At 36.7% G+C, this 7,889-nt stretch overlaps 1 long non-coding RNA gene across 1 annotated transcript; it reads left to right on the forward strand.

Moving 5' to 3' along the window:
- The first annotated feature begins 2,608 nt into the window (after nucleotides 1-2,608).
- Nucleotides 2,609-7,332, forward strand: LOC144959675 (uncharacterized). Its single transcript, XR_013642647.1, has 3 exons — nucleotides 2,609-2,753; nucleotides 5,346-5,420; nucleotides 7,219-7,332. It is a non-coding gene; the product is annotated as an uncharacterized LOC144959675 (long non-coding RNA).
- The last annotated feature ends 557 nt before the right edge of the window (nucleotides 7,333-7,889 follow it).

The following is a 7,889-nucleotide window of genomic DNA, read 5'->3' on the forward strand; positions in this document are numbered from 1 at the left end:
ACCGACCATGAAATGTAAATGTTGCTGCTCGAAGCTCGAAGAAATAAATAACAATGTGGAATTGAATGTAAGCTTCAATTTAATATACAAAAACAGATAAAATGGGTCTCCCCTTTATCAACAAACAGGATGAATGAAGTACTACAGATGAATGAGATAATGTGGTAGTGGCGTTGTTAAGATGAATAAACAAAACATCTTAAACGTAGAAAACTTGACACATCGACATGATAATAGGACTTAATTGCATTGCGATTCTTGATAATGACATTGAGTGTTAGATAACATTCAAGAATAGGCTTCATCAGTTGTGACGTAATCTTTCTCCTTATGTCGTATAGTAACTGGTTCTAAACTATCGGAACAATGGCGGAGGCCCTTAGGCCTTATGAACTATTTCTCCGACGAGCATAAAAGTTTATCCAGAGGAGAAAATCATTATAAATCTGATCATATTTTGACTTTTATACATTCTGATCACGACAAGACATTTGAAAAAGTTCTAGCCGGCATGAAGAATAAAAGTACCGATTTTCTTTGTTTAGAACCAAGATTCTCGTTGCTGCTCGAAGCTCGACTATTGAATCCAATTGGAAACAAAAATATGTATTGACATTTAAAATAATTATTTTCAATGATAGTCGATTAATGTTATCGACGTATTAAAGTTACATTAAAGGATTAAAAGGTTTTTAAAACATATTAGCTCTTAAACAATACGATATGATGCGAAAAAAAGCTTAAATTTACTTATGAAGAGATGATGTGGACATTTCAGGTTTTTCTTTTGTCAACAAAACACGATGATTGAGACAGCAAAGATGAACGAGGGAGATTAGAGGATGACGTTGTTGAGACTGTTGTTCTGTTAGTCTGTAAATCATTTTCTATTTCGATTGTATATATATATATATATATATATATATATATATATATATATATATATATATATACTTAGTTGTGGTGGAATTTTTTTTAAAAATCACTCAACAAACCAGTTTCTGGAAATCTTGTATATTTATTCTACATTACTTCAATGTATACTCAATAATGTACCAATTTGAACATTTTGTTATTCATATGCCCTTCATCTTCTTTAAATGTAAATTATCCTAATCTAATTGATTGAACACAAGAATGTCATATTTTTTGTCAGACCCCCAAATTAGGTCGCAAAATGGGTATCGACACAGATAATTTAAAATTTTCACCATAAATGTTGTTTTTTAACATATAGTGACGATACAAACCACCCAATATAGGTAATTCATTTTGTTTAGAAAAGACCCAAAACCGCCCCTTAAGCTAGATTTCTTTTATCAAAGTTCATTTTTGTAGCTCGAAATGTTGATAAACTAACTTTCATACCTTAGACTTGAATTATCTCTCCCTGCCATATCTCAATATAAAGTCGTCACCCAACCGGCTGTTCGCGTGTTGTTGAGTCCCCTGTCTTTGTCTCCAAAATTCCCCGTATCTTTTATAACTACTAACCGCCATCCCCACTCAACCAATCGTGACCTGTCGTGCATCACGTGACTTGGCATGCATCAATTATGCCTCCCCGTCTGCATCAGCAAAGCCTTTCCAAGTAGCAATCCCTGCGGGCAACAAATAATAAATGTGTGCAACATCAATGTCACCAAATCTTCCCGTCTGCATCATCCAAGCTACGCCCAGTTAGCAATCCCTGTAGGTGACCATAAAATGTGCCCAAACCCATGCATACAGCAATAATGTCCAAAAGTTGTACCAGGCAGTAATCTATTTGTGGACAACAATATCAATCAAGTCAAACGTAAGATAAAGACCACCCTTATTAATTATTCTAGTCCAAAAGTTGTACCAGGCAGTAATCCTTATGGACAACAACATCAATCAAGTCAAAAGAAAAAGATAAAGGCCACCCTTATTCTAATGTTCAAAAGTTGTACCAGGCAGTAATCCTTATGGACAACAATATCAATCAAGTCAAAAAAAAGATAAAGGCCACCCTTATTCTAATGTCCAAAAGTTGTACCAGGCAGTAATCCTTATGGACAACAACATCAATCAAGTCAAAAGTAAGATAAAGGCCACCCTTATTCTAATGTCCAAAAGTTGTACCAGGCAGTAATCCTTATGGACAACAACATCAATCAAGTCAAAAGTAAGATAAAGGCCACCCTTATTCTAATGTCCAAAAGTTGTACCAGGCAGTAATCCTTATGGACAACAACATCAATCAAGTCAAAAGTAAGATAAAGGCCACCCTTATTCTAATGTCCAAAAGTTGTACCAGGCAGTAATCCTTATAGACAACAGCATCAATCAAATCAAAAGTAAGATAAAGACCAACCTTCTTATAAGGCAAATAAACAAAACTTGGTATTTAGGCGAAATGACATCTAAAATTCAGACTCTGTGATTGACGTATCATTGGTGTAATAAAATTATTTTATCAAAGGTTCCCAGCTTACGTTCCCTTGGTCGGATGGCCCTCGGGTAGGATTAAGCTGCTCCCACAATCTGGTGCCCCGCACATCACGGGCATTATATATATATATATATATATATATATATATATATATATATATATATATATATATATATAGTGTGTGTGTGTGTGTGTGTGTGTGTGTGTGTGTGTCAAATATAGTTTGATGGATTTTAAAATCGAATTCTCTCAGTGAATAACGTCAGATTTGGCTTCGAATCCTGTTGTGATAAATAAAAGTTTGTTTGGTTTCGAAATGAAGATTTTATATTTGCTGGTGAGTATAGCATTTACATTTTTATTTCAATAGATATATTTTAAAAAGGGGGGCCAAATGGTTGAGAGTTGATCCAGAAGGTTCCGGGTTCGTGCCCCGCTTCAAACACTTTCGTTTTTTTTTTCATTGGGCAACATTATTTTGGACAACATGGGTGATTCCTTTTGACATCAGACATCTTATTTGATGGGTTATCGGTATTCCTTCACGAAATGCCTTGGCGACGATATCTATTGATGCCGTTGCGGAAGGTGTAATTAAAAAAAAAATTATATTGAAACGTTTTTTCATGTAGAGTCAATGTTACCCCACATTGTAATCAATGCGAGGGATGACTGAAAACCCCGTCTCTTATGCGATATTTTCTTTCCAAAATGAAAAGACGTCGCTAGATTTTGACACACTATGTTTCAAGAGGCATCGCGGTTCAGTGGTGTTGTCTTTGCTTCGAATCCCAAAGGTAACGGGGAGTTCAACTACCCGCTGTGAGCTGTATGACGTCACGCTCGCCCCAGTTATACTTTGCGGCGTTGTACTGCGGCTGTCGCCTGGGCTATTCCAGTCTTTCCTTGGAATAGGTGCTAAAGACAAAAGTTCCCCTTTTGGATGAATAAAGGGGATTTATTTTGATTTTTATTATTTATCTTAATTACTCTTATTATGTACTTCGGCTTAGCTATTAGTATTAAAAATATCTAAGAATCATGCTATTGTTCTCTGGGAAAAAACACGTTACAAAAATTTTGATCAGAAAGCTCGACCTTCAAATATAGATTGATTAAAATGACCCCCATCTTGCCAAAAACTTTCCAACCTATGACCAACCTTTGACTTCTAAAAAGAACAAGGAGTGTTTGGGACTTAAACCCCCTTCTTTATTCCGTCTGAATATGTAGTGATGTATCTATAGATAGTATGCGTTTGGCTAAGAAGCTCACAACATTGCCACCCGGAAGTATAGCGGACCAACACACAAAATTCTGTGTAACCATGAACTTTTATAGTCTGGTTAATATAGTTAAGTGAGAAGTACTCATATATGACTTGACTTAGATGCCTTTCGCGTCTCAACCGAAAGATAGGGTCGCCTTGGCTGTTTCCAGTATTTCCTGTGTGAGGTGTCTCCAATATTGCCGGTCCTCTGCTAGGGTTCTCAGATTTTCAAGGTCCCCTGCCGTTATGAGACTAATGCTTTGTCCAAGTGTTGTGAGGTTTTTGTTTAGGATCACAGGGAGTGTTGTGATCGGTCTTCCTCTGAAAAGGTTCCCGTGTTTTTGGAAGTATCCCGACATGGCTTGGTTAGCTGGTATGTTTTTGTCCCCTCATATATGTGAATGGCAAAAAAAAAATAAAAAAATAACAAAGACCATAGTGACGTCATCTTTATTCTATCTATAGGTTTATGCGTTCAAGAAGAGTGTTGAGCACGACATGCTACGTGTTTGGTATTTTGTTCTTTTATTGTTTTAAAAGCTGTTATAATATAGATACCATTTTTTTGTAATTAACATTTTAACATTGCGTTCACTTCTTTGAAATTGCATTGATTCGTCTTTGAATCACAATGCACCTCTGGGTCACACTTTTAACTTGTCAACTGATGGTGGTAATAAAGTCTAATGGTGATTTTTGAAAAATATGGATAAGTATTGAAATGACAGCTTCATTTTATTAAACGAATATCCAATTTATTACTGTGGACGTTTCGGGTTTCCTCTTTATAAAAAAAAACATGATGAATGAAACACTAAGGACGAATGAGAGATGTCTTTAATGTTTAATTGTTGAAACCAGAAACTTAAAACATTGCCACCCGGAAATGTAACGGTCCAAAACATAAACATTTGTGTTACCTTGAACGTTGAAAATCTGATTGATAGAGTTTAGTGAGAATAGGTTTCAACAGTCATGACGTCACTTCCCTTGTAATAACGCACAGTACATTAATAACTGATTCTAAACTATCGGAACAATGGCGGAATCCCTAATGAAACATCTATCCGACGAGCATAAAAGTGTACCAGAGGATAAAAACATTATAAATCTGATCATGTTTTGACTTTAATACATTCTGATCACATGACATGTGAAAAAGTTCTAGTCAGAATGAAGAATAAAAAATACAGATTTTCTTTGTTTAGAACCAAGCTGCTCGTTGCTGGGCGGACGTGACATCAGACAATTGAATGCTATTACTCATTAAATGGATGGCAAAAAGCAATAACAAAGAACTGAGTGACGTCAACTCGTTCCCATGCGCCCTACAAAGGTCGTACATCAGTGTTGAAAACTCGTTCGAAATTTCCATTGAAGGAGGTCAAGAATCTTATATTAACGTATATTCATCTGTATAAAAGTCAAAACATGATCCGATTTATAATGTTTTTCTCCTCTGGATACATTTTTATGCTCGTTGGAGAAACATTTCATAAGGGCCTCCTCCATTGTTCCGATAGTTTAGAACCAGTTATTAAGTTACTATGTGTCATTACGAGGGAAGTGACGTCACACCGGTTGAACCCTATACTGTCAATATTGGCAGTGAAGGTTGTTTAATATTTTCTATTCATTTCTCTCCCGCAACAACTCCAGACGATGGCTATACTCATTGCCTTGTCTCTGGGTAGCCCAACCACAAGGCCTCGCAATCACAAGGACAATATGCTGGTAAGTCATTTCTTTTTTTTTAAATTTGGGATCTTGTTTGTCCAGTTAGTTAGTGAAACACTAACACTCGACCCCGGGTGCAGTGGAATTTTTTTCTGCCCCCCCCCCCCCCCCGTCTACCAAGCAGTGATTGGGTAGCTGGGTTTGTTAGATATGGCGGAAAGCACTTTGCGAAAGGCTAGCGTCCTATCCAAAGGGTAGCAAGTAGTTGTTATTATCCGTTTAACGCTATAGTAACCGTTCCATAGGTCTTACGGCTCTGAAAGACTCATTGTTTTGTTTGCTTTTTTTTAATTTGTATTTTTTTCGGTCATATTTTATACCTGGATACCTTGATACCTCTTCATCGGGTTGAAGGCAATGCATGTAATAGCCGTTCTGCACTTTCTCTGAATATGCCGAAACCCATGCACGCTAATGAAAGATGTGATTCAGGGGAAAGTGGAGGGTAAACGAACAAAGTGGAGACCTAATGAGTATAATATATTATTTATCTTGTAGTAGGTCAAATCTAATCAAATTTCCATTCACTCTCTCCTCACCAGCCAGTTTCAGAATATTCCCCCGAAAACTCCACCCCCACCAACCGCAAAAATAGATTTTTTTCTTAATCAAACAGAAAAGCACCAAGTACATTCTATGCATAAAATTATTCAGCAATATGAGCTCTATCTGCAACTCAACGTCAAGTTTTTTTATTGCTATAAGAAACAGATGTTCTTCAAATTTTATGGCGTTCATAAGAAATCACTGAAAGAAATTATAAGAAATCAATTGAGAAAGTTCTTGGTTGCATTGTACAGAATGTGACGATTTTCGTGTTGTTGGTGAGGAAAGGGTTAAAAGGCTTCATGTCTTACTTTTTATTATCGATCTTTACCAATCAATCACCACCTGGAGACAGAAAGAAATTTCACACGGCCAGGTACCCATTTTACACCGGAGTACGGTAAGACAATGTGAGCAAAGAGCCTTTTCCAAAAGACTCAATTCTTCGCCGAGCTAGGTTCGAATCCAGGACCTTCCGATCCGAAAGTGAGTGTCATACTACAAGACGACATAGCCATAGCCACAGTCACTGTCCCCCGCATGGTCACTGACTTTGAGCTATTATTCTTGATTTTAACCCTCTCCTTACCAGACAATTTCAGGATTTTCACGAAAACTTCACACCCAACTTAAACAAAAATATTGTTTTTTATCACTCAAACACAATAAGTAAGTTCTTTCGATACATAATTTCTTTAGCAAAACAAGTTGTACAACACACTGTTCATTTTCTTTAAATGTTATGATGTACAAGAGAAATTTGATGGTATTGTAACGTATGTGACGACTTTCGTATAGTTGATAAGGAGAGGGTTAAGAGACTGAGTGGTCTACTCACCTTCGGACCGGAGGATCAGTGTCTCTGATTCCCTCTGTAAAACTCTTTGAGGAAAGTTGGTAAATAGTATATTGTACACGTATGAACAAAAACGTCACAACATTACATAATATAAATATTGAGATGACAAAAACCGCATCATCATCATCATCATCATCATCATCATCATCATCATCATCATCATCATCATCATCATCTTCATCATCATCATCATCATCCTCATCATCATCATCATCATCATCATCTTCATCCTCATCATCATCATCATCATCATCAACAACATTATCATCATCACTATCATCATGATTAATCACCTCATTATTAACATCCGCAACTTCATTTTCATCATCACCCTTTCCAAAAAAACCCCCCAAAATACCGACCTTATTTCCTCGTCTTTCTTCATTTCAGAACGCCAATTTCCTGGGCCGTAAAAAATGAAACAACCTATTGGGAAAGAAATACACTGTGAGGTCTAGGACTCAATGATTTCACAAATATTTCAATAAATATCTATACAATGTATCTTTATATTTGTTCTGTTCTAAACTTGTTTATTGATAGAATGAAGTTAACGTCATTCGGGTCTTTGTCATTGTTTTTTGCCATCCGCGTTTATGAGTAATTCTCAATAAACTGTATTATCCAGACTATAAAAGTTCTTGGTTACACATAGTTTTGTGTCTTGGTCCCTTATACTTTTAGATGGCAATGTTGTGGGCTTCTTAGCCAAGCGCAAACTATCTTTAAGTTAACGATGGCTACGGTCAAGCACGTTGAATTTTCTATTCCTTTTTGAAATGTTTATGTTATGTCTTGTTCTTTGTATATTTCCTCTCTTTTTTGTCTGGCACTGTTTCATACAAACCTTTTTAATGAGACAGCGTGGCTCAGCGGCACTGTCTTTGTCTCGTACCCAAAAGGTACCGAGTTCTACTACCCGCCTCGTTGTGTGGCCTTGAGCAACGAGTCACCTCGTCCTGCCTAGCTCACTTTGCGACGGTGCACTGCGGTAGACGCCTGGGTTATTCCAGTCTTCCCTTGGAATAGATCCTAAAGACAAATTTCCCCTTAGGGATGAA

The sequence above is a fragment of the Berghia stephanieae genome, chromosome 14 (assembly GCF_034508935.2).
Source record: "Berghia stephanieae isolate SIO BIC M18660-M18661 chromosome 14, UCSD_Bste_1.3, whole genome shotgun sequence".
Taxonomy (NCBI): Eukaryota; Metazoa; Mollusca; class Gastropoda; order Nudibranchia; family Aeolidiidae; genus Berghia; species Berghia stephanieae.